The sequence below is a fragment of the Passer domesticus genome, chromosome 5 (assembly GCF_036417665.1).
Source record: "Passer domesticus isolate bPasDom1 chromosome 5, bPasDom1.hap1, whole genome shotgun sequence".
NCBI classification, from domain to species: Eukaryota; Metazoa; Chordata; class Aves; order Passeriformes; family Passeridae; genus Passer; species Passer domesticus.
In genome coordinates, this window is record NC_087478.1 from 70,320,391 (window position 1) to 70,347,522 (window position 27,132).

The window sequence follows — 27,132 nt, forward strand, 5'->3', positions numbered from 1 at the left end:
ATACAACAAATGGGAAATGGAACTTTGCAGTTAGAAAGTGCTTTGTGAGCCATTACCTTTTGGTATTCTCCTGATTTCAGGACAGACTTTTGTTAATAAGTTATTCTTAGTAGGGGTTGCAGATAGTTGTAGATTTGCAAACTGGCTGCCATGGAAACAAGCTTATTAAGCTCCCCTAGAAAGATTTTGTCCCCTTTTACACTGTTGGTGCTGAGGATGACAGTTTCTACATCCCGACTTCTTGTTTTCTTCAGTCAGGTTTGTGTGTCACTCAGGCTGTCAGGACTGTTTACCACTGGAGATTACAAAAACCATCTTTTCCTTCCTCACTCCCCTTCAGTCAACATTTGGGCAGCACAAATAAAGTTCCCAGGAGTCCCTGAAATACTGAGAACACAGGGCACCAGGAAAATTGTAAACTGGCGTGACAAGGTAAAATCTGAGACAAATTAAAGAGACATGAAGGCTTTTGAAGGAAAAAAATACAATAAGCAAATCCAAACACTGTGATTGCATACACCTGCCTGTAAAAAGCTGTAACATTGTGATTTCTAGGACCGAAAACCTTCATTTTTTTGTGTATTTTCAGCAAGAAGACAACTTTTTCCTCACCCAGAGAGTTGGTAGGGGAAAGATTATTTATAAAATCCTGTGACCCTTAAAGAAACTTACCCTCAGCCACAGTAGGGGTGCTGTCAACACTCAGATTCTCTTTGAGAATCTCTAGATACACAGGATACCCAGAGGCTCTTGTCACACTCTCTTTAATTTGCTGCTCTGTGTAGCTTGGGCTTGCCTGCCCCCATTCCCAGCACCATCCTACTGTAGGCACATTTACATAAGGCACTTATAAATAAAATGAGAGCTCATTGTTGCACTCAGGAAGAACAGGAAGTCTTATTTCACCACAAAATCCAACTTCTCTTACAGGTGTGCTGGCATAGAAGAGAATTGGCATTGGAGTAGTAGGCTCTACTCTTCCTTTCTGCTGGAAGGAATTACTCAGACAACATCAGCATGCCTGGCAGTGTCTCCTGTTAAAATGCTCTGCTCTGTAATTTCTATGAAACCTTGTATGGCACTAGGGTCACACAGACAACTGGAATGTGTAAGACAGCAAAGACACCAGACATAGGTCAGGAACTCAGTTTGCCACTTGGGAGTTTCTTCATAGATTTTTGTTTGCTACTGTCTTAAGATAAATCTCTTTGAAAGCTCTTCAGTGTCAAAGCAAACTGGGAAAAAGGTCAAGAAGAGCTTTGATTCTACTAATCTCTCCATTCAAGTTTGCTTTCCTCACAGCCCTGATTAGTCTGTCATTTTCTTTCTCCATATCCTCTTTCTCTTGAAAAAGTCCTTCTTAAATATCCTCAGACAAGGTGTTTGTATGACTGATCTGTGAGCTCTGAATTAGAGATTCACACACTATTTCCAAGCAGGCTGGTGCATTCACACAGAGAACAAGGCTCAGTTCTGGACTTAGCTGGTTTAAATCCAGAGTTAGTTTTGTGCACTTCACAATTCCAAAGTTTTCTTCCAAACAGAAACCTTTCTTAAGCTCATGAAGGACTGTCAAGCTTTTGGCATCACTTGCTCTACTATTGCTGTCATCTTCCCCATACAGGTGAAATCCAGCAATTCTGGTTCATGGACAGAATAAGGAATTGGATGTTGGCTGTTTGTGGGTCAATGCCTGAGCACTGTCTGTAATATCCACCACAGGATTTCTGGGAAGTGAGAGTGTTAACCTGTAATAAATCTGTAAGTGGTTTGGCAAATTAAAATCTTAGTCATGTGATAAGATTTGGAGAATTTTCTTTGCCGATATGGCAAAGAGGGATGCCAGGAACAATGATCCACCAGTTCTAAGGTATTAGTTGCCACTGTCTGGACTCCAGCAAATAAATGGGAAGGAATCACCTAGAGAACATGACCAGGACTCCATTGTGATCTGCTGTTAATAGTCTGCCCCCTTAACTCACTCTTCAACATTGCTTAGGTTTCGGGAACTTTGCAGGGACTTATTTGCCTCGTCCACTGCCTCTATCCTCTCTTCCCCAGCTAAAGTGGGGCCACCCTTTCCCATGCAGACACCATGCTAAAAATTAAGATGCCTGAGCTCTCCACTGCTTTGTGTTGGCATCATCCCATCGATTTCAGGAAAGCTTAAATTATTTTTATGGGCGCAAGTAATGTAAATCATTAAAGAATGATAGCTGCCACCTAAACCCATGATTTAATACCAAAACCAGCTTTTGCTGGCATTCATTAGTTACTGGAGCAAACAATTTTAATTTAAAGCCAAAAAAGATAATGGAAGAGTAGGTCAACAACAGGAACATAGAACAAAAGAGACCACTGATGCAGTTCATGTCATAAGGACAAGTCAAATATCAGCTGTCTATGCATGAAGATAATCAGGCTTTATAGTGCAGAAGTGAATCTGTGTGGGATTAGGTTTGGACTATTTCATCAATTACATAGCCATAAGCTATAATAAAAAATAATAATACTTTGCACTTGCACAGTGCTTCCATCATCAGATCTCTTTAAGAGTACTTCAGAAACATTAACTGAGCTACACACCCCTGTGAAGTACATATTAGATTATTATTGTTATTATTATTGTTATTATTATCATCATTATATCAGTTTTTTAAACTAAAAATGAAGATAAGTTACTCACCCAAGGTCACCTCCATCATGTTTATGAGGTCTGTCAGCTGGCAGTCATCTGAGATGCTGTTTCCTGGGTGAAATAAGGGATGGGGTGATCTAGGGATGATAAAGTGATACTGCTTTTCTCATGTTTGTATTATGACTCCACAATTTTCAGACTGGTGTATCCATATCATTATCTAGATTCATTAATGTCTAATTTGAGCTAAGTCTTGAATATTTTTTTTTCATTCACAAAACCTACTCAAACTGCATATCTTTGAGTTCTTTACTCTCTTGCTGAACTTATTGTGAAACTGACCAATGTATTCAAACACCATTGGAAGGAGTAAAAATAATCATAATGCTACCACAGGTTTGTTTTCTTATGTCTTTCACTTTTGTGCTTATCACCTGAAGACAACTGGACTATAAAAAAAATGCTTACATTTCAGGTAAAACATAAGGGTTTTTATCTTAAGTGAAGTTTCAGGGACTAAGGTTATATAGCTAAGTGATTGCTGTTTGATAAACCATGAGTTCCCTAACTCACTCTCTGCTTTCAAGACAGCCCATGTCATTACACGCTTTCCTTGGAGTTAAAGATACTTGCTTTTATAGAAGTCAAAACACCTAAGGGACATAGGTTACAAGAGACATCACTGGCACAAGGATAACAGAGAGCAGCATTGTGTCTCAGCGGGGTGACCACTGAGATCCTTGGCAAACCCAGTTATTTTAAAACATTTTTTACCAGGAGATCTCAAAGTGACATGAAAAAGGAATAAGTGTGATTCTTTTGTCCATGTGTGGAGAGTGGGAAAGCCAAGACACAGAGCAGTGAGGTGAGCTGCCTTTCACTGCTCAGAAGTGGTGTCCCCAGCCAGCAAGGTGTGCACCCTGTATTGCACAAGGTGTACATTCCTTGTATTTCTCTGTAAAAATAAGTCTCCTTCACCATGCTTCTGAACTTGCTAGAACCTGTGAATGTGCCTTTCAAAAGACAGATTTGAAGAAGTTCTTGTAGCAGGATTAAAGTGAATGAAAACAATATGACACTTGTAAAACCCATACCGTATCTTATTTATCTGTTGTCTCTGCTATGCCTAAATCCAAGAACAAACACCTTCAGCTCCCCATTTTGGGGATACAATGCCCTGTGATGTAAGGCTCTCTCTTCTGGAGAGTTCCTCTATGGATTACACCTGCAAGAGTTTTAAAAGCCCACAGAACCTTTGGGGTTTATGATCTCTTTGCTGTGTCTTTGAAGGAGGGATGGAATCAATATGTTTTCAAAAGAGCAACACCCTGCTAAGTGGCTATGGCATACATAGCAGTATTGGATATAGGTAAAATGACACTCTGCATCTCTCCACCTCTTTGAGTTGTGTCAGATAAAGCTGCTTGCATTAGGTCTGCACATAGTTACTTCTTGTCACTATGTGAATTTGGAAATTGAAGATAAGGCCTGGCATAAGTTAGAACATATCTAAATATTTTATGGGTCCTGATGGGTTCTTAAGTATGCACAACACCTGCTCCACAGCACAAAGTGACCTAATGTCTGCAGACAGTGATGAAGAACAAAGACACCTTCTCTCACTCCTTCAGGAGAATGGCAAATATGGTTAACCAGGGCAAAAGCAGTGAAATGCTGCCTTGACCACTGCAGCACTGAAGCCAGCCTGGACTTTGGACCTGGGCTGACTCCAGACCAGGAATGCATTCTCTTTCCTTATCACCTGGCCTGCTTTAGAGCTCATTTGCTTGAGATTCACTATGCTGAACTGTGAACTCTTTTCTCCTTTTCTCCTCTCTCTTGTAACAAATGGATTGCAGCAGAGTGAGGAAAAGCCCATAACACCTTGCTCTTTGCAGAAGCCATCAGCTCCAAGCAATCTCTGTCCATTTCCTCTGGCCACAGATCTATTCACTCTCAGTTTCCAGTCCTGCTGCTGGGTAAAGAATGATTCTATAATTAGTTTCCTCAGTAGCATTAAAGCTGATAGTTCACACAGGAACACAAAAGGAAGGGATAAACAAGCTCACACTCACAAACTGATTGATGGGAGACTTTTAGTGGCCCACACTGAAGTGATTTAAGGCCTCATTTAAAGGCCTTCAAATGCATTTAAAGTTTTCCATCAATGTCAGTGGGGGGTTTGTATTAGCTCTCAGATAAGTGAGATATGTGTAGGGTTTTACAGGAAAACTATTGGGTTTTTCCCCTCAAATTGAGAAAGTTCCTGTTTTCTTCTTGACCATACAAAATATCCATTAGCTACTTTTTTTGTGTGCCCAGAGAGCTTTTTTTTTTTTTTACGTCTGTGATTGGTGTTCATACAAATGTTCCTGACACAAAGTATAAATTTATTTTTTTAAATTTTCTTTTACAAATTTCATGAACTTATAACTGTAATGAGTATCTGCTTAAATAAAAGAAAGATTAAATATGTTTGTTAAATGTGGTGAATACCCTTGGATGCCAAAATTAATTATGTGTTGAAAATCTAGCTATCTGTTTGAAATTGCACGAATAATAGATTTGAGGCATTCCTAATAAACTAAAACCCCTTGGGCTTTGAAGTCTCCACCTCTGCAATAAAAGAGAATTTAGCTACAAACTTAGCCTAGAATGTATTCAGAAAGACAACTTTGGATTAAATAGAGACAGACTTTTCTGATTCCCTGGGTGTAGTGAAAAATACTATACATGCATGTGTTTTTACAGATGTTTGAAATGCAGGATAGAGTCCAAGGGGGTTTGGATTAGACCTCTCTGACAGGCACATCACAACTACTCAGTATCCCTTGCCCTGTCTCTGGCTCCCCACTGTTCTGCAACTGGGTCAATCCATTTCAGTGATAAAGTAACTCCTGAATATAAAGCACTTGGGATACAGAGGATGAAATAGCCTCTGATATAATTTTTTTTCAAATTGTCCTCTTAATACACAAAGCCATTCCTATTCATTTTAATCAACAATAGCTAAGACACAACAGAAAAAAAAAAATAAAATAGCACAAAATTGTCTATAAAATAGCAGGAACAGTTATTTAATGTCAGGAAATTCTATCCTCATTTAATGTTATAATAAATGTCACAAAAATTCTCCAACAGTATTAAAAAGATATAAAGAAGAAACTGTTTGATAAACAATTTTTTCTCACTCTTAAACTATTAGATTAATATATATCTTTTAAGGAAATACGACCACTAAAATATATTAGGTAAGATACATTGTCTTGCTTTGCTCCCTTTATATTCCTTCACATGTTTTCCCAGAAAGCAGAAATTTGACTTGTTTCATTTTCCATGTAAATGTAAACAATTCACATGAGATTCAACCAGTATGGTCCCTGTAAGGAAATATTCTGCTTATGAAATGCCTCTGGCACAATCACTTGTAATAGGAAAGAGGGTGAAAAGGTGTGGTGGCAAAATAAATGCTTTGGACCCTCCTGTGCCTGTGGGGGTGGGTTGCATTTTTTGGACTGAAAGTGGAGCTTCTGGATGTGGTCCATTCAAACCAGGCAGTTTGCTTCAAACCCACTCTGCTACTCCAAAGAAGAGCAACAATAGATGAAGCTGTGGTGGATTTTCTGAAAATGAGGAGAGAGAGCTGCTTCTAGATACAGCACTTTAAATCTCCCTAAGCTACGTGGATATCACACTTAAATGCAGTTAAATGTCCTTTTGGAGTTAAAGAGCATCTTCCAATTAGTTACCATAAGCTCAACACCCAACCTGTTGTACTTCCCTTCTTTATCCCTCTTAGATAAAAATCTAGGGTGAGTTTTCCTGAGGGGTTTAAATAAAACCATGACAGGAGCTGCTGAATAGCTGTGGGATGTAGAAGCCAGCTCTTCTCAGAAATTCCAGTAGGACTGAAAGCATCTTGGTGAAGGCATTCCTTCTCATTATGTGTTTGCACAGTGCCTGTCATACAGAGCCCCCCACAAACCTTGTACTAAAAGTTTTCAAAGTATAGTGATAGAAAATTGCTGAAAAAATAGGAAAAATAACTCAAACCAATATTAAAGATTATTCAAAAATAGCTTTTTCGCAATCTAGTACTTCAAATTCAGCACTGTTTTTCTATCCCAAATTACCTGCTTGCTTGTTGACATTTTCAGCTGCAGAGGAATGAATTCTGAGGAGTTTCAATTCTCTGGTTTACTATAAATTAAAACAGCATAAGAATAATTTACAAGGAATAGAGTCTATCTGCAGGTTGTTGTTATTCTATAGTCTTCCTTAGACAGGCAAGCTGTCAGTTATTAAACAGTGACCTAATATTTTGCTCTCAATATTGCTGCAAAACTGGAATTCTCTGTGCTATTTTACCAGGAAGTAATAATAATAGTAACAATAATAACAATAATGACAATAATAATAATAACAATAACAACAATAATAACAACAATAATAATAACAACAATAATAACATGCCTCACAATTTAGGCCATTATTAATTCTCACTGTCTTTTTGAAAGAGCAAAAGATATGGAAGTATTTTCAATTTTTCCTGCAGAAATTAGCCCATTCCTTAAGTGTTTATCTGCCATAAAGCACCTGCATGCCTGTTCCTAGTGAGTGCATGAGTTGGTGAGTGTGTGAATATGCACATGTGCTTGCATGCACATTGTTCACATCCATCTGCCTTGTCACACATGCATAGGTAAATATTTATATCAGAGCCCTGTGCATGAAATGATAATATCTGGACAATTATGACTATTGAAAAGAAAAAAACTAAGGATCCCTTGAAAAAGTTTTCACATCTCATTATGGTGGGAGAACTATCTCTAAATACTAAATCCAAAAGAGTCCTGCAATATCAGGCAGTGTTATAAAAAGCCCAGGTGATTTGAAAAGAAAGATGGCTGATAATTCTTATTATGAGTTATTTCTTCAAGTCTCATAAATTACTATGAAAGAAAGTCACATGGGCACACCAAGTTCTTATTTATAGTATGAAATGCTTTCATCTTAAGACAAAACTAATCTGAATTTCCTTAAACATGTCTTATTATCTATGTCTCAGATAAAACTGACGGGAAATTCACAGATTCTGAACCTGTCCTCATGATCTTAAATTTAAGGTAATACCTTCAGCTTACATGTAGTTGTTGCAAAAAACCTGAAAGCAGCTCTTCCTCTCTATGAAAAAAGCTGTTATCTTTGGAATTAATCTCACTGCCTGTACAGAATTAATCCTATCTAGTTTCACTAAGCCTTTGTATATGTATTTATATGAGCATACCTGCTTTTTTCAGGCATCAGAGGATTGCTTGTGGAATTAATTCCCTAGCAGACTTTACAACAGTGTATAATGTAAAACTGTGTACTAAGCTACAGTGTGATATTCATTTACTGGAGGCTCAAACACAGCGATGCTGTGTTACAGAAATGCAACGCTGCTATGCAAGAAAAATGACACTGATCTTACCCATACTCTGCATTTGCAAGCTCCCAAATAAGCTAGTAAGTGAAAATGGTGGCTTGAAGGTATTATGGAAAATGAAATTGAAAAAAAAAAAAAGAAAAACCGAAATGAAACCTCTCTCAGATGAAATAGGGTAACATTTTTATGACATTCATTGGTAGTTCTTGAGCCAGATTATACTCAAGCATATTGGGTTGCTTGCCCAGAACCTAGTTGTTAACAAACACATTTGGGAGATAATGACTACAAATCTACCATTGTGCATATGTTGTGTGATTGTCTCATACATTTTGGGAGAAAAGTTATTAGAAGAATTACACTGACTGTGGGCAGTCAATTTTAGGAGGTTTTGTCATGCACAGCATTTGCCATTTACATCCATAAGAGCAAATAGAAATAGCTCCAGAGGGTAAAAATTGCAGCCAAAAATAGATATACATATAAACAGGAAAAATAAACCAACCACTGAATTGTACATGAACTCAGTGCTTTGTTGGGTATCATCAAATGTTAAAAACCAAACCAAATAAAAAGACACAGACAAACAAAAGTATCCTCTTGTATTAGGAAAGTGAATGCCATGGTTTTATAGGTCTTACTTCTAATTCCCTGTTGTGATTCATTATCTCTGATGGAGGATAGGGACTGCAGTAACTTTGTTAACCATTTGTCATTTAGACAGCCCTGTGTATTATACAGGAGAGAACCAAAGTCAGTTATTTTAGTCTTGTGGGGTTGTCTATGTTTAGACAAGTTTTGTTTGTGCTTTGTAGCCTCTTTGTGATGTGTCACCTGACCTCTCATTCTGAAATAACTTTTCATGGGTTTTTATTTAACAGAATCATTTTATCTTTGACATTTCTTTTTTTCACTGAGCTATAACCTAAGTGCCGCACAGTGAAAAATGTACACTTTTGGAAAGATCCAAACCAGGAGGCTGGACCACATCATCAGGGAGGACTGAGTTGCCTCAGAGGTGCTACATTGTGGTGAACTTGGAGAAGTAATTACTGCAATATTTAATTCTATTTGAAGTCAATGTCATGCAGGTGAGGACTTAGCACTCTCTGGGTGCTAAAGCTTTTAGAGTCAGACTTCAGACAAGTGTTGGTATTTCTGACCTTTGGGCAAGTTCTTTCCTTCTCCCTTCCCTCTTGCAGAAATATGCAGAATGTACCTCTCACTCAATTTTTCTGTCTTTCAAAAATGCCTCATCTTCATCACTTTTTTTTTTGGTTCTGGAGTATGCTTCTACTGAAATCTCTCCATGAAATAGATATACCAGGACAGAATCATCAGCTGACGTTAAAGCATCATATGTTTAGAACAGAAATTGCACTTTACGTACACCTTCCTACTCTGTTGTAAAGTCTTGAACTACAGCCCATTGGAAACTTTTGGGACTCTCTATAGCTTCAATGAAAGGCAGTGCTTTCTGTATAATTAAATGAATATTCCAAATATATCAATCTGGCCTATAAAGCCTGATCTGAAATCTCACCAATCTGCTTGAAGCTGCCTGGCATTTCTGGTTTTGATCTGAGCTGGGAATACCAAGAGAATTGATTCTATCATTGTGAAAAGACTACAAAGCTGTGAGTGTACATTTATAAATGAGTAGGCATATTTATGTATGCATGTAAAAAATAGGATTAAAAGAAAAAAAAAAGTCAGTTACATGTTGCACTAGCAGTGTGTAAAAGTTTTAGAACAGAGTCCAAGTTTATCCAAAAAAATTCAGTAGTGCTACATTCAAACCCATTTTAAACTTGAACTTTTCTGGTCTTTACCATGGAGACAAGCATAGGTAATAGCTTCTCAGAAAATTAAATTCAAACTATCATATTAAATTAACCAAAAAATTAATAACCAGGAGGCCCCAGAAGTGAATTATACAGAGCAACGTGTTAAGAACACTGAAACGAAGGGGAGACTGAACAGAATTAAGGAATAAAGAGAAGATAAGTAAAAAAAAAATAACAATTTGGTGCTTTTTATGCAAAGCTCACAGCAATCTCTATGTTGTGGTTTAAGGTTGGAATCAATTTATCTATATTTGGAGATGCCTTGCAGTGCCACGGGGAGCCAGCAGCACAGGGAATCTATAAACACTTGCACAATAATTAACACCAGCCTTGCTAGCACAGCCCAGGCAGCCCTGGTTCAGCATGCTTTCTGCCCATCAGCAAGCCCTGGGAAAGATTCCAGTCATTAGGGAGAGCACACTGTGATGTGTATCTTTTTCCTTCTGGGTTGTGTAGTGCCCCAGGCAAAGTTGGTGTGCCCATGCAGAAACTTAGAGGTCCCACCCAAGTGCCTGGCAGAGGCCAAAGAAAGACTTGTGAATGAGAAAATAAAGAAGCTGTGAACTTAAATCCATGCATTTTTAAAGCAGTATTGCTATCATGAGCTGGATAACCAAGAGGTTTGAAATGGCAAAGCTCTGTGGGTTTCTGGCTACATGATTTAATGGTCTGCTAAGCATCACTAAGGCTCATTGAAAGCCAAAAAACATTAAGTGAGTCTTGGTTGGGATAAATCCCCAGGTTCCAAGCAGGACTAGGCAAGTGGTAATTCCTCTGTTCTTGGCATTGGTGAGGCCATGCACAAGTGTCTTAAGCTTTGGGGCCCTAACTACAAGAGCTTGAGGCGCTGGAGCATGTCTGGAGAATGGCAATGGAGCTGGTGAAGGGCCTGGAGAACAAATTAACCTGTGAGGAGAGGCTGAGGGATCTGGGGGTGTTTAGCCTGGAGAAAAGGACACCCAGGGGACACCTTATCACTCTCTACAACCACCTGAGAGGAAGGTTTAGTGAGGTGGGGGTCAGTCTCTTCTCTCAAGTAACAACAGCCAGGACAAGAAAGGACCAAGAAAACCTCCAAAAGGAGATTTTTTTTTTCTTATGTTAGAAAAAACCATTTATGATGACAAAGTCAGCTGAGATAAAACTCTCATTCAGGAAAGCATCTGGTCACATGCTTTTGTCCTATTGAAAGCAGTAGGGATTAAGTTAATGCAGAAAAATTAGTATATGTTTAAAAATGTTGAAAAAAAAAGATGTTTAAATATTGAAAGAAAGATGCACTGCAGGATTATGGACTTTGATGATTGAGTGGATATTTGGTTAAGTAACCTAACAGCTTAACATAAGGACATCAGCTTTCTTGATAGAAAAGTCTTGACATTCATCTGTTTATGCCATGGAAATTTAACTGTCCACAGTACAACACCAGAATTCAAGCAGGTAGTGAGTTGAATCCCATTCTTCCAAGGGGAAAAAAGATTGTCAAACCACAGCTTTCTACTTGTGAGGGACACAAGTTACTACGTTTTCAAACAGCATTTGACTGTCACTGTCTTATAAATTACAAGCAACTTAGGCTAAGCCAACACAGATCACCCTTATGACTGAGTACATGCTCTAAATATGGATGTGTCAAGACAGTTCTTCAGTAATTCAGTAATTTCTTTTGACATCCAGAGCATAAGTATACATCTCTTCATGGGAGGTAATAATTTGTCTCAGACTAAGTGTTAAATATTTCTCTAATGGAAAACCTCTTTCCTACTGGTTTTGCTATTTGAAGAATAGATACCGGTTTTCCAGAAAGATAATTTGAAATTTGCAGCAGACAAAATTCCAATTAGTATATTAATTTGAAAGCTCTATCATTATTTTTCTTGTACTGGAGAAGATATCAATGATGCATTCTGTCATATTTGTGGTTTTTTGTTTGGCTTTTTGAGCAATTTATTTGAAAAACCCTAACATGGAGTATATTTAAAAGCATCTTTACAAGTTTTGAATGTATTTTGAAGGAAAATTCCCAAATGTATCTTCTTATATGGTAAAGAGGGGAGCGTGTGACACATTTATCACAAAAACACTTCTAAAAAGTACTTATTCTTATACAGCTTCAAGTACTTTTCTATTAACACAAAAGTGTGGAGTCATATATTCAAGGGGATTAGGATTTTAAGTAAAAATTATTATTATCAGAATATTTACAGTAAACTAAAAATTCATATATTACTGTTGTTAAAAATTAACAGCCAGAAGAGAACATCCAAATGTTGCGAGCAAAACCAGCTGTCTCCTGTACCATTCAAAGAGTGAGTCAAATAGGGAATAGAGCTGTTAACCCCAGTGAGAATATCTGTCCCACTGGTCTGTTAAATATATTTCCTGGAAATGCATGTACTTATTTCATGCTTGGAAAGATACATAAAATCTCATAAAAGTGCAATGAGGGGATAAATAACCAAAGAGGTGTTGTGACAGGAAGTCTGTAGATAAATGATTAACCAAGCAAGATATTTGCTTGTGTAGCAAGTGGAAGAATAGGAAGGCTTTTTTTTTGTTCAAGGGATGCTTTGAGAAACCAAGGGTGGAAAAGGAGCTTATGGTGAGGAAAAAAATCACTGACAGGCAAAAATAGGAAAGTAAGGGAACAAGGAGTAGGATTCCCAGTACTGTTCCTCTGAAGAGCACTTTAGGAAATGTAACTCTTGTCCACAGCCAATTCCAGATGTTCAAAGCAGAGAGAGAAAGAAAATGCAAGCTAGCTAGGCAGAAGCTAAGCTCTGGTGGTCTTTTACATTAGCTTTCTTTAGCACAAAGATGCTTCATGATTCAGTTATGTAAATGGGGTTTATGTAGAAAGGATGTATAACATAATCATTTTGGAACTGTAAGCATCCAGCTTACCTCCATTACAGAAAATCACTGCCTGGTGCTGTCAGTCCCTCCCTCACTTGCCATGATTGTCACAGATGTGGAAGATCTATTCAGTATCACTTCAAAAATAGGGTAGTTGTAAAAGTTATGGGTTGTTGGAAAAGTTATGGGTTGTTTTCCTTAACAGTGAAACCCACACCATTTTCCTTTCAAGCACAGACACATATCTAGCATTGTCTTTAGGGGAAAGAAGGGGTGAGCATTGTTTGACAATGATCTATCTAAAACAGATTTACAGAGTCTACCAGATATTATTTTTCCCAATTTTAGGCTGGATTTTTAATCACAGACCTCCAGGGTCAAACGGGATCTGGAAAGAGGAGAAAGTCCATTTCTTGTCTGCTTCAGCACCAAAAGTTACTGCTGTGGCAATAGGAAAGGCTTTTATTATACTTTAGTTCCTGAGGGGATCCACAGTCAAGGAACATTACCTTAGCCCTTGTGAAGCTCATATAGCTCATTTGATCTATAAAGAGATTTACACACATAACTCACCCGAATCAGAAGTTGGCAATGAGCTGCAATCACTTCTACACTACCTACAAGAAACTCTGATGCTGTGGGTTTAGTGAGAATATCCAGATCTCCTCTGGGAATCTGTGCTAAAACTGAGGCAAGGATCAGAGACCTGATATGCCACCTAAAATTGCACCAAGCTAGTGATAGGTCAGTTACTTCTAATTTCCACTGCACTTAAAACAGGGATAGAAAACCTCAAAACTCAGGTTTTAAACATATCTTCCTATTTCTAGAAGACCCTATAATCAAGATAACTTTGATAGCTGGATAGTTGCACTCCAGGCATTATTTGGTCAAAGTGAAGCAACTTCAATATATTTAATAGAAATTAACAATTAACTACTTAAATTAAATTTAATAGTACTAGGAAAAAAAACCTCCATGGAACTTATAGATTATACCCTGAGGGTACATAAGACTGATTATTAGGAGAAGATTTGATTATGCCATCTTCACTTTATTTGTCCCCCGCCTCTCTAGGTAATGGTGCAACTGCTTTCTAACAATTAAACATTTTAAAAACTTGTTATACAATGGCAAAGAGATTTCTTCCTTTGAGGTTTTAGGTTCTTTCCATAGTGGAATAATGAAATACATCTGAAGTATATTTGGGACACTGGAGGAGTCCTTGATCCATATAACTCAGAAAAGACCAAGAGGATGCAGCTGCCATCCCGAAACAACAAAGGTCCATTCAGTAAACATTGGTCCATCTCTGTGGGAATACTTTAATTCTAGGAGATTCTAGACCAGTAACTCCCAACTACTTAATACAATTCTGTCTCATGATGGAACTTTGTGACACAGAGCAGGTGTTGATCAATGAAATTCAGAATGCTGTCACAGGGCTGTGTGGTGTGAAGAGAGGTTTAGACATCTGAAGAGCAGAGCAGGCTCAAAAGTCATAACTCCCATTCACACACCCTGGGGGGTAGTATTTTGTTATTTATCTACACCAGAAGATTGCCATATATTGTTTGCATATTTTCTGTATGTTCAATCTCTCCCTTTGTCAAACAAAATCCTCTGGGTGAATGTCCATGTACATTGCAAAGATACATACACCTTTAACCAGATTCCTGGACTGTACAAATGGGGGAAGCTTTCTCAAAGTTACTCTTTGAAATAAATATTCAGTCTCTATAATTTCTGTGGCCAGACCAAGTTTGTGGATCAGAGCTCTGCTTTCAGAAAGCACGAAGGAATAAGAGGTGGCATCCCTTTATTCCTTCCTTGAGGAGTTTATTATGTCCATGATATTTTCTTACAGCACATTGGTCTCTCTTTTTATTCTGACTTGTCTTTGCCTCCTTTTGTACATTATATTGATCATGTCATTAAGCCCTCAGATCTTCCACATCAAGGAGTATATTCCACTACAGGCAATAGTTGAACATCTGCTTACTGTAATTGTGCAGATTCTCTCCTTATACAGCAGACCCTCACTGCCTTTTCTAAATGATGGCATAATTTCTTTTTCTTTTGTTCCTATGCTGTGGGACCATGCCTGCCATCATGCTACATCCTGGGGATTTTACACTGGGAGTGACTGCTGAGAGTCTGTTCCAGAAAAGATGTGACAATGAGAATCTAAATATACAGTACAGAGTAATTGTTCCCAAGGTGACTGTAAATCTGGCCCAGGGAACATAGTCTTGAAAGGTACTACTCACATTTATGGAATAGCATCTGTAAATTATCATAGTCTCTTTCACTTCAGAAAAGCTATGACAATTCATACCAGCTCCAGGAGTATCCCTGAATTCATGAAGAAAATTTAATACTCATACTTCAACACATTTAATGAAACAAGAGAGTTAGCACATTTATATAGAAGTGCAATTCAGAAACCCACATTAAAAGAGAAATGTCTAATGTCTTTATAAAGGCATGACTGTATATATTTGAATATAAATCTTCCCCCTAGGATTTCATGAGCAAATACAATGTACAACGCATTTAAATTTGCTGTTTAAAATTTCATGGATGGGGTAACCTGAACCATACACACCCTGGCTTGTCTGGGGTTAAAACCAGAAACTTTTAAAATTGGGTGCAGGTTTTGTTCAATTTGGCCTGTTCTGCTTAAATCTATTTAATTCCACCAGCTTTAATAAACATTGCTCAGTTCATAGCAGCAGCATGGAGAAATTGGCAGATTAGCCTTGAATTGATACTGTAAACCAAATAAATCTGCCAGGCTTTTTTCTTCTTCCCTTTAGCTGCTGAATGCCCAGCTCAGGCTGAGGCAGGCACACACATAGAGTGCAGACTGTGGTGTGCTGTACAAGGCAGGGCTGTGAAGCATGAAAAGGTGGATTGGAGTGAAAGCTCGGATAATCACGCTTTCATCTAAACACCCTAGCAGGCCTGGAGAGGAAGGAGGGCTGTGTGCAGAAGGTCAAGAGTGGTTAATATTAGGACAGGCTAAATGACACCTCTTAAACAGCTGCTGTTGTGCTTCAGAGAGTGATGCTGCAGACATGTCAGTGGTGGCAGACACGCAAAGCTCATATTGGAAAGTGGGATTTAGCAAGTGAAGACAGATGAATAGCCAATAGAGCCAAACTTTGAAAGCCATACTCAGCCTCAAAAACCTGCTTTGGTTTTTAAGGAAAACCATCTAGTAGGGATTATAAGATAAATTCTCAATTCATTTAAGTCAACAAAATTTGTTCTCTGTAAAAATGGAAATGTCACGCTTATGACTTGAAAGAAAGACTGAAACTGGCTGAATCCAGAATCAAGTTTACACAACATTTAGCATGTGTTTTCTGATCACTACATGCTTTGTTTCAATTTTCTAGAGATTTCCACAAGCCAGTTTATCCTGATTATGTCCACTTAAGACAGAATATGTCAAAATTCAGTACAGTTTATCTATGGATAAAAATATTATTTGAATAGGTGATAACCAACTGGATGTGTTTTATTTGTTTGTTAATCCCAAAGCAACAAATACTTAATAAATACAGGAGCAGTACCAGCACCTTTTGTTTGACAGAAACAAAGGAAATGTCAGGCCAAAGAATTAGTCTTTTCCAGAAATTTATAAGCATCTGAAAAGAGGAGCTTGTAATGAATGTGTTTCTTCAACCAGAACAAGCACACTGTGACTGCAAAGCTATCATAATGCAACACAGTGTACCAGTGGGAAATAAACACACATCAAGAAATCTTATTATTTCTATGAGTGTGCTTCAACGTGAGCAATTCTAATGAGTACAACAGCAACTGCCTCCCTGCAGTTACTCTGCAGGTGTTCTTCTCACACAGAGTGCAGTGGGACCCAGGCTTTGTCCAACTTCTTCGGGCCCAGAAGGTATTTGAAGAAGAGACTCCCCTGAAATTTCTCTTCTTAGCTTACAAATCTACAGTCACTTCTGCCACAACCTTTCATCCACTCCAGTAAGGCTATACATGGAGCTACAGTATTAACAGTGCTTTTGTATCTCTGCCACACATTTTGGGTTTTGGGTAAAGTGCATTGTTTTCTTTTACTCTTTATTTCCTTGAATGCTGCCAGACATTCTAGTTTCCCATCCAGCAGTGTAAATCCCATCTACTTCTAATGAAGTCAGTGATTAGGATTACTACTAAAAAAGCCAAACTTTTCTTTCTGGGCCAGTCCAATATTTAAACAGTTCCATGTCATTTCTTATGCAATGGGAACAATTTAGACAATCCTGAGGAGAAACAGTTATTTCTAGGGATACTTTGGCTGCATCTTTCAGACAAGAAACTTTCAAACTCCTAAATCTATACCTAGATGCAACCTATCATTTCATTCTGTTTCATAAGCTATACTTAGCTCATTGAAAAAAGTATTAGGAACACATTGTCAGTTGCAGTAAATAATTATAGTTCAGTTACAGCCAAAGAAGTTTTTGTGATTTATGTTCCAAAAGATCTGACCTACAGCAGAGTATAATAGTTATATCTCCAATGTTAGAAGAGAACTCTTCTCATTTCTTATGTATTTTATGTCTTCTAAAGAGTTTTATTTCCACATAGTGGGTATCCTACTTCCCTGATACTGATGACTTTATTCATTAAGTATTCTCATATTAATACCTTTCTTGATTTAATTAACTTTTATGGATATTTTCTTTCAACTTCTATGCTTTTCTATTATGAAAAGTACCAAGTGCTTTAATGTTCTGTAATTAAGAATGTTACATATTGCTAGGCAGGTCAAAATTCAAGGAGTGCATAGTAAAATTAAAAATTGCCTCAAAGCTGTTCAAAAGCTATCTCCATTATTTAGGAAATAGACAATAAAACCTTTGACATTCTAAATATGCCTTAGATTCTTACTTAAAAGTGACCCATAAAACCAATGGATTTTAGGAGGCTCAGGGTTCAGGATCCTTCACAATCTCCTTTGCCATTTGTTCTCCCAAACAAGCCTGTCTTTTGAACTTAGCCCTGAGATAACTCCCTCTTGTCTTTATGCCTTGATGCCCGCACCACAGAATGCAAGTGTGCTGTCACAAATACTGAAATCAACAATTTATTTTCTCATAAAGGAGGGTCAAGATCATCTTATTTCAATTTTGAGATTTTAACATCTTTTGGACCTGTGCCCTGAAATAAAATCAATAGAAAATTAAGCCACCTGGCTTGTACTCAGCACCTGCAGTTGAAACATGTTGTAAGTGGCTCTCAAATACCTGCCAACACTTCAGCTATGAGGGAGTGTGGGGGACAGGACAGGCTGGAGAGTGCAGCTGTGATTGTGGAGGATATCACTGCTCTCAAATCACAAACTCAGAAAGACAAATGACACCAGTATGTCTGCAAAACTCTTGGTTTCACCTCAAAACTCCTTTGTGCTCATGAGATATTTTGATTTGGCTTAGCATTGGGTTTCAGTCTGCTCAGAATTAAGCTAAGTATTGTGACGGAGTTGAGAGACCGTGTAACCTACATGGTCCCAGGTAATAAAAAAAATAAAATAAAAGATGGATCAGTGCACTTCATGCACTGTGCAAGTACTCCCACAAGCTTTGTAAAGTAATGAGTTTGATGCTTGAATAGGCCAGTGGCTCTGGCAAATCATTGCTTGGTTTATCTTCCACTCTTTTAAAAACTTGTCTTGGAATCTTTAATTTCTATATAGGCAACCAAACAGATCCTTAATTTAATATGTCCTCTGAACAGCTTGCCTTCTTACAGTGCAGCAGCTACGCCTACCACCCCCAGCACTGCCCTGCACTGTCAGCACCAGGCATGGGCCCTTTCATCTCATCTGGGATGGTTTCAGCCAAGAGCAAAAGTGGGAGCACCACAAATCACACAGTGTACTGACCTAGTGCTATTCTGCTTTCATCTCCATTAGCACTAACAGCAGTACTTGCACTTTGTAAATTTTAAGTTCAAAAAGAATTGTAGATTAAAACCTTTTGTTCTCAAATTGTTGTTAGTGACAGCTCAGAAGAGCTTCACTGTTTGGGAGCTAACAGTCTTAAGCTCTTCCTCAATATTCGACACAACATGCTGATTCATCTTTCATCCACCAATTCCAGTATCAACTTTATCACAGCCCGACCAATACTTTTAATAATATGTGTTCAGTTATTCCAATTTACTGCATAAAATTTATAACCCCAGTAATGGGAAAAGAAGGGGTTCTGATTTGACCAGGAGAGCTGAAAATGCATTTGTACTGTATCCCTGCATACTCTCTCAGAGAATCAAGATATTGTGCCACATTCCACTTTGAACAAGGTCTAGAGCAAGCTTCTTAAATACACAGTTCAGGGGTTCCAGGAGAAATTGCAAAGTTTCTCAGTTTCCAGAGCTTTGTCCCAGAAGCAGCATAATAGGGATTTGCAGCAATTTCTCTGAGGTAATTAAACATCTAAATAGCCTCAAATTTTTACTCATATAGTGCGGCAAAAATTTCTGTCCTTTTGCACTGTTGTTTAGATCTGCAACCTCACCAAACAGAGCTGGCTGCTGACACACAGGGTCTCTAGCAGTTGGCAAGACCAGATTTACCAGCACTTTCCTATTGCTTCACATAAGGGGTCTTACCAGTGGTCACTGTTTCTCTGCCTCATTCAAGTTGGGTTTTGTACACAAAAGTCCCCCAGGGACCCTGTAAGGATTAGGGGGTTTGGTCATCAATGAAAGTATAAGCTTTATGCTACCAGCAAAGGTAAAATAAGTGCTGCTATTACCCCTTCTCATAGATTTCTCTTTCTCTCCACTTTCCTTCTAAAACCATCTTGCCTTTTTTCTTTTTTTTTTTTTTTTTGTCAGAGAAGGTGTCTTTTCCATTCTGCTAGACACCTTCTAGTACTGCATGGTTCTCATAACTTTATGATAAGGTTTTCCTGAGGTTACATCCTAATTTTATTTGCCATGCATCACCCAGAGGTCAAGATACCTGTACATGATAAGACGGCTAAAGAAAAGGATTTCTTGAAAAACACTCGGTACCTTTGAGGGCAATTAAGAAATAAAATAAGAAGCATGATGAAGAATGACAGTTGTAGTGTCAGAAAGAAATAAAAGAGTCAATCTTGACTAAAGATGGATTGTGTGACTGACAGCTAGATTTATTTATTTGTCTTTATTTGTTCATTCCCTTTCAAACTTGCTCTTGGAACCAAAGAGTGACAATAAACACAGAGCTTCTGTGGTGCCAGAGACCAAAATCACATTTAAACCAATTAACTATAGATCTGAAAAGTAATATACGTATCAAAAAAAAGTTAAAAAAATTAAATTAACACTCCCCTTTTTTCCTCTTGAAGGGCAATTGAGCCTCTGCTGAAACAAGACTATGAATGTTCCTTAAGTGGAATTTTCCCTTCTCCCCAACTTTATCAATTATATATTTTGGAAAAGCCCAAGTAGCATATTATGCAGAGCAGGCAGATTCAGAGGATTCTCAGTCCTCCTTCCAAGACCTGCTAATTGTTGAAAGCATCCAAGTTAGCTACGAGGAGATGAAACTTAAATTCTTTAAGATTTTGTCCATTACACTTTGTCACTTCAATCAATTAGAATAGCAATGCTATTCAGACTCTGAGCATTCCCACACCTACTTTTCCATGTTTTGTACCTGAAAATGAATACAGTGAATCAACTGATGCCTTACAAGCACCCAAAGAAGGAATATCTCAGGTGGCCTGTAATATCTATTTCTTTTTACATGTCTTCTTTCAGTACTTGCCCTTTTTGCAAGACTGTTAACTGGCACTAGGGTTGAGTCCTACATATCCCAGGTTAATTAAATATAATTTTCCAATCACTCATTCCTCACTCTGTGTTTTGGCAGACAATTACTTCTAAGCGCAGGTGGTTGTATTTGTCTCTCATGAAACACATTTTTTCTCCAATTAGGCAAAAACATTTTCCCTCTGTGCTCACAGATCTCCCTAATTTGTTGTTCTCCTCCAGTTCACACACTCTATGCCATCATTCTGCATGTGAAGAAAGACAGGGATAAATATCAGGTCCAGGAGAGATTTCTGCAGACACTTACTTGGTAATTGCTCTGCAAGTACAGTTCCGCACGAACTTTCAAGCTTGCCTGCACTCTGGACTCTGCCTGAAATCCCTACCTGACGGAAAGGCCCCTCTTCCTGCTCCTTTAAACAAAACCCTGTACCTTGTCATATTAAGTTATGGCTCATTTTCTCCTCACCACTCACTCATGACAGACATGTGGGCCATCAGCCTTGTTTCTTATGACCTGAATCCTTTTGAATCCAAGGGCACTTAGAAGCAAATGACTTCTCCAAGGTCACAGAGAGAGCCAATGTCACCACTGGAGAGAAATTTAGGAAAGCCCAGATATTATTCTGCTCTCAGACCACCGCTTTCTCAATGCCTTGATTAAAGTGAGAGCTTTCAGGAGTTATATGAGGGACTAAAGACTGCTTATTAGGTGGTGCTAGGCTGAACGCAGACTGTATCATGAGTAAAGAGAGAAGAAAAAATTTACTGAGCTTGGGCATTCAGCCCAGTGCTTAAGGATTGAACTCCAAATTTTGATTTTTTTCTCCTAATATATATTCCAAACGAATCAAAGCAAAAACTAACTACACCTGGAAGCAGAGTTTTGTCTTGCAGGATCAAGGCATAGAAGTAATTGGCAAAGGCTTGGACAAGTCAAAAAATAAATCCAGAGAGACCTTTCACAGAAAACTCCCTGAGATCAGGAATGATGTGAAAATTCTGTAGGTCAAGACCAGATATCATAAAAGCATCAGAACGTATTGATCAATCAGGATGAAGAGGAAAAATTGAAACATGCCAACCCCTTCCCTGGCGGGGATTTTAGTGACAGTTCTTGTCTAGACACCTTGAGAGCGATTCTGGTGGCCAGACACAGGCCTGTCATGCCATGCTGGACATGGCAATGCTGTTGGAAACACATCCACATGGGTCACAGACTGCCAAAACCTGTGTGAAACTTGCTTTCCAGAGTGGTAGCTGGAGCCCAGAGATCCTACTCAGGCACTGATCTTTGCTTCAGAAGTGGTTATAGCCTGAATTGTTCTGATTAATGCTGGAACACATGAGGCTGTTTGCCCAAACCTTGTGAATACGCAAAACTTGGTGAAAGGTTTGCAAAATACAAGATGGTTATGAAATTTTGCTTAAACTAACTTTTTGATTTATTGTCTTTCCAGAGGGATTTAAAAGTCCTTGCATTCCTTCATTAGGAATCACTAACATGAGGAAAAACAACCAGTAACAAAAGTTCAAAGAAGAATTTGTCTTAACACAGACAGACACGAATGTTTTTTGTTAGTAAAAATTAATTGTGAGGACTTTATTTTTGGTGAGTTTTAACAAGATTCAAATCTCACGTGTTTTAGCTGTCATCAAAATCAGATTCAGATTTGGTTTGTTATGACATAGAAGTCTGCCTGTTCTTTATTTTTTTTCCAAGTCAGTCCTATCTGCAATAAAGAAGCAGACATTGCACTCCAGCTTTGAATTTGCTGTAACTACAACAATCTGTAAGAGCAGTTCTCAGAGCAAATGTCAGTACAAAGTATATCTTGCCTTTTGTTGTATAATAGAGGAGGATTAAAAAAAAAAAGGAAAGTCAACAGCAATAAAACCATACCCTGTGGAAAAAATGCTGGTTCCTTTCTAGCTGAGCCATATTTTCACTTAGAATGAAAGTGGCCTCACTTCAACATTTGGCCTCTTTGGAATGAGTGGGATTTTTTTCTTCTGCAGCTGCTTTGTCTGCCCTCCACTCAATCTGTGCTGAAGATGCCCATGTGAGGAAGAGGGAAGAAGTGGCAGTAATTTGTTAATCAGAATTTGCTTGCAGAGCAGTTTCCTATGCCTGCATTTGCTACAGAGAGCTGTTAAATTTTCTCTTTTACTCCAAGTTTCCAGGACTAACTTGAACAGAAACCAAGTACTGCATGCACCAGTGAACTGCACTGTGTCATTAGCAAGCATTGGCTTTCATGTTGCACAAAATAACCAATTTTTTTCTCTCAAAAGAAAGTATGCAACTGGATATTACTTTGAAATAGGAACCACACCAAAAAGCATCCAAGAAAAAAGGAAAAGTCACCATATTAGTATAAATAATTGATAGCTGTATGTGTTCTTTTAGTACAATGGGAAATATAAACAAAGGTTCATGATTTGTGGGCTTCCACCTACAGAATGCCCTTCACTGCATCAGCCCTCACATCTGTAACTGGGACATCATTTACAGCAAGCAGCTACTCACATGATTTAAGAACTATTCACTGTAGGAACATGTATGTGCTCATAATAAGCTTGAATGCTCTCCCCATTGGAGGTTCCTCTTTGTATTTTAAACAGTGTATCTATATACAAAGCATAAAAAAAAGAAGAAGAAAAAATTACATACCTTTTCTAATCACCCTTGCTCATACACTCATTACTTTCCAGTGATAATTACCAGCTGAAAGCATCAAGAAAGGATTGGGATCACACCTGTGAATTAATTTCAAAAGGCAGGTATTAATTAGAAAGCATGATGGTAAGTCTATTTATACATACTTGCTGGGACTGGACAGTTAGCAATGATGGGAGAGGGAATCATAAACCAATAACCAGCAAGCCTAGTTTCTTTCAGGTAGTCAGAATTTTATTGTTACTAAAATGTAAAGATAAGATTCTCAGCTGTTGGAAGTCAATGGAATCACTGCAATTTACACTAGGCAAGCATATGGATCTATATATACAGTTGAATACACCCTTCCTGAATAACAATAGTAATTTCCCTGCAAACTCTGCAACGTCTGGCAATTAGAGCAAGAGACCATGAGTCAGACCTCCTGAGAGCTATTCTGAGCTGAGCTAGTGCTGCAATCCCCAGCCTGTGAATTTGGGAGGATGGATTTCAGAAGCTTTGAACACCCACGACCCTAACTGAAGCCAAAAAGAGTTTGGGTGTGAGCACCTGTGGGAAAATCAGGTCTTCAGTCACCTACAATTTGTTGCTGTCTGTAAGTCCTATCTCCACTGTTTTCTGCCCCCTGGGGTTCACAGGCTGTCTGATTAGGTATTTTCCATGTAATTCATTCAAACTTAATGACTTATTCTAAGACGGCAACAGAAAATGGAACAAATTGCCCAGAGAGTTTGTGGAATCCTCTTCAGTGAGAGCAAAGAACCATCTGGACACAATTCTATACAATGTGTTCAGGATAGAATAAATTAAACAGAGTAGACATTACTGCAGGAAGAGTTCCCTTAACAGAAAACAACTATTGTGTCCCTGTGAAAAAGGAGCAGGAATTTAGCAAATGCTCACAATTTTTTTTTTTATCAGAGCTTCAGCACTAAATGCTATTTCAAAAATGGCAGTCAAGACTGCGCTCCTTAGAACTTGTTTGAATTGCTTGGATAATTATGAAACATTTGTCAAGTAGCTGTAAAATGGACTTGTTGAGAGACAGTGTCTACCTTTGAAGGCTTGCAATGCTGCATCTGGGTCACAAGCTGCTGGGTATCTGTTAGAGGAGGAAATAGTGCGTCTGGCAATTTCAAGAATCTGCTGCAGAAATAATCATAATAAAAATGTCCTAAACATATTCCGTGACAAAATTTACTTTCTGACCTATTCCCTAATAGCCTAATAACTTTCTCTGCAAGAGCTTTCTTGTTTAAATTGCTGGCTGATGAATATAGTGCAATTGAAGAAATTCCACCGATGCCTTTGAGGGGAAGCTTTTTCAGCATGTGAAAATGTAGTGAAATTAAGTAAGGGGGGCAGCAAGGCTTCCCAGACTTGATTTCTACCCCAGGCTCTGCCAACAAGTTATTTTCTGTCTAGCTCAGGATATTTATATTTCTTACCTTATCTAGCTTCTGAAGAGAAAATCCATAGCCCTAATGCTCTCAGAGGTACTTTGTGGGGTTTAGAGAATGTCAGTAAAAGTCAGAGATGCTGATAGTGAAAGACAGATCTTGCAGTTTGTATGCACTCAAATCTGGGGCTGGGCAGTGGCCAGTGTCCAGGGGAAGGCAGTGTGCCAGCACAACCAGGTGTCACCTTCTCATAGGATAAACATTATGAAAGTGTGAACGTGGGGCATTAAGTCCATCTTGGCCCACAGGTTTTTGATTTTCAATATCCAGGAGGTTGGAGATAGGTCACTGGAATTTTTATTCTCAGTAGCACCAAATTTCAACTCAGCCCAAGTTTCTGTGACCTGCAGGTGCTCCCAGGGTGCTGTTCCTTTTCCTTTCATCCCCATATGCTGGTGAATTACAGTGGGTTAATAAATTGCCATGTGTCAGCCAAAGCAAAGGTCCTGATTTTCCACACAGTCTTAGCCTGGGGCAAATATGAAGTAATCCAATTTACTCTCTAAAAGTAAAGCTATTTTTTTTAAATTTGGTATTTTTCTTCATTGCTTGCTCCAATTTCCTGGAAAGATTGAGCTCTAAGCATGATTTTGTTTTTACAACATAAAAGACACAGGTAGCAAAAAAGCTCTTTGCTGCACAGGAGTTTGGGAAAGCCATCTTCCCTTTGCTGTGGAAATGACCAGGGTATTTTCCTTTTCCAGGCGTCAGGGGAAGGATGAAACCACAGAGTCAGTATGCCCCTTTCCCTCTCATCTGCTTGGAGACAGTGCACTCCCACCAAAAAAGAAATGACGTTTAACATGTTTTTTACTTTACTGACAACCAAACCATTATGACTTTGCAGCCCTTAGAACAGAGCAAGTAGTTAGTAAAAGCAAAAAAGTACAACGAGAGATTTAGAGAACTATGTGGTATCTGACCTTTCAGTGACATCTTTGTAAAACACTGTCTGGTAAAAATCTCTTGGGAAAAAATCTTCCAGATTAGCTGCTTTGAATCTGGGCTTGTAGTTCAAGTACAAGCATAAAATGTTTCAGACAATGACAGTGGTAGTTGGAGTGTTATTCTGTGCACTGCACTTTCTGTTCTCAGGTTATAGAGAAACAAAAGGAACAATTCCACATCAGGCAGTCTGGAGGGAGGCTTGAAAAGGTGCTGCAAATGCAGACTTAACTCATAGATATAAAGCAAGTGACCATCAATCCTTTCTATAATAATTTCTGAAAAATGATACAAATCCCCAAGTATCTACATGGTAGATAGGTCAGTGTCAGGATTGGTTTCAGTAATTCTATTTACATGTGTAAGAGTAAGAACACCCAGCACACAGACTGTTCAGTCCCGTTCCTGTATCAAGCTGGACCTCTCTCACCACCTAATTCAGTATCTACATTTCTTCTAGAAACACAGTTTTGCCGATTAAACAAATTCTTTAGTTTATATTTAAGGGAAAAATCAAAAGATTGTTACCTTATCCCCATAGCCTGTACACCATGAACAGCTCTACAACAGCAGCTCCCATATTTTTCTACCTTTCTGATCATGGGAGATGTCAGCCACGCTTAGTAGCACTTAGAAGAAAACACAGAGGGATTGATACAGTCAGCAGCTGCAGGAGTGGAGTTTTAAAAACAGTTGCATCATGTAGTAGATTTTGGCACAAGGGGACATAGGTCATTCCTTTTTATTTTTTTTTAAGCTATAAACCACCTGATGTGCCCACAGCTATTGCTCTGAACAATATCAATATTTAAAGCAGTGCTCACAACTGCAGCCATGAGCTCTCCCATTACAGAGACACCTTTCCCTTATTTGCCTGTGAGTTTTAACACAGCTCTCCAAGGTAACCGAGATCCACACCGGGTAACAACAGCAGGTCTTTTCATTTCAGTATGTCAAACCTCAGCTTTCTTCACATCTCTGCATTCCCCCAGCAGCAGCCCAAGCAGAAGCATTAATGAGCCAGTCAATTGCACGAAGGTGACCATACCTGTCTGCAAATCCTACCACCAATTGCCTCCTGGAACTGAAGAACAGCACTTGGTAGAGAGGAAGGAAAAATAAAAAATCCCCTGAGCTAGTCATGATATGAAGGATGGAGCTGAATGATGAGAGACCCAAAATCATTGAAGGGATTTTCTCCATGCAGTGAGTGGTTATGCAGTTCAGCTGCTGCTCATTGTATTGGAAACAGCTGTCATAATATTATGTTCACTTCAAAAGTACATAATAATTAAAACATTTTGGCAATTAGGAAATTCAGCTAGAGGCAGTAAACCAGGTGATCTGCACTGCAATTAGAATTGAAAAAGGTAGTGTTCTTTGCTCCTTTTATGCAAAGCAATTATCAGAAATTACTCAGTATTTTGCTTTCCCAGCTAAACAGATTGTACAATAAAATTACCTACTGGTGCAGGGGGGTTCTAGCCCCA

The 27,132-nt window shown here is 38.4% G+C and overlaps 1 long non-coding RNA gene across 2 annotated transcripts; it reads right to left on the reverse strand.

Moving 5' to 3' along the window:
* Positions 1–1,028: 1,028 nt before the first annotated feature.
* Positions 1,029–26,813, reverse strand: LOC135300909 (uncharacterized). Of its 2 annotated transcripts, XR_010362654.1 has the most exons (5): positions 26,691–26,813; positions 26,171–26,271; positions 23,232–23,317; positions 2,687–2,775; positions 1,029–1,759 (listed from the first exon to the last, which is right to left on the reverse strand). It is a non-coding gene; the product is annotated as an uncharacterized LOC135300909 (long non-coding RNA). The 2 variants fall into 2 exon arrangements; XR_010362653.1 differs by lacking the exons at positions 1,029–1,759; positions 2,687–2,775 and adding an exon at positions 22,468–22,606.
* Between the last annotated feature and the right edge of the window lie 319 nt (positions 26,814–27,132).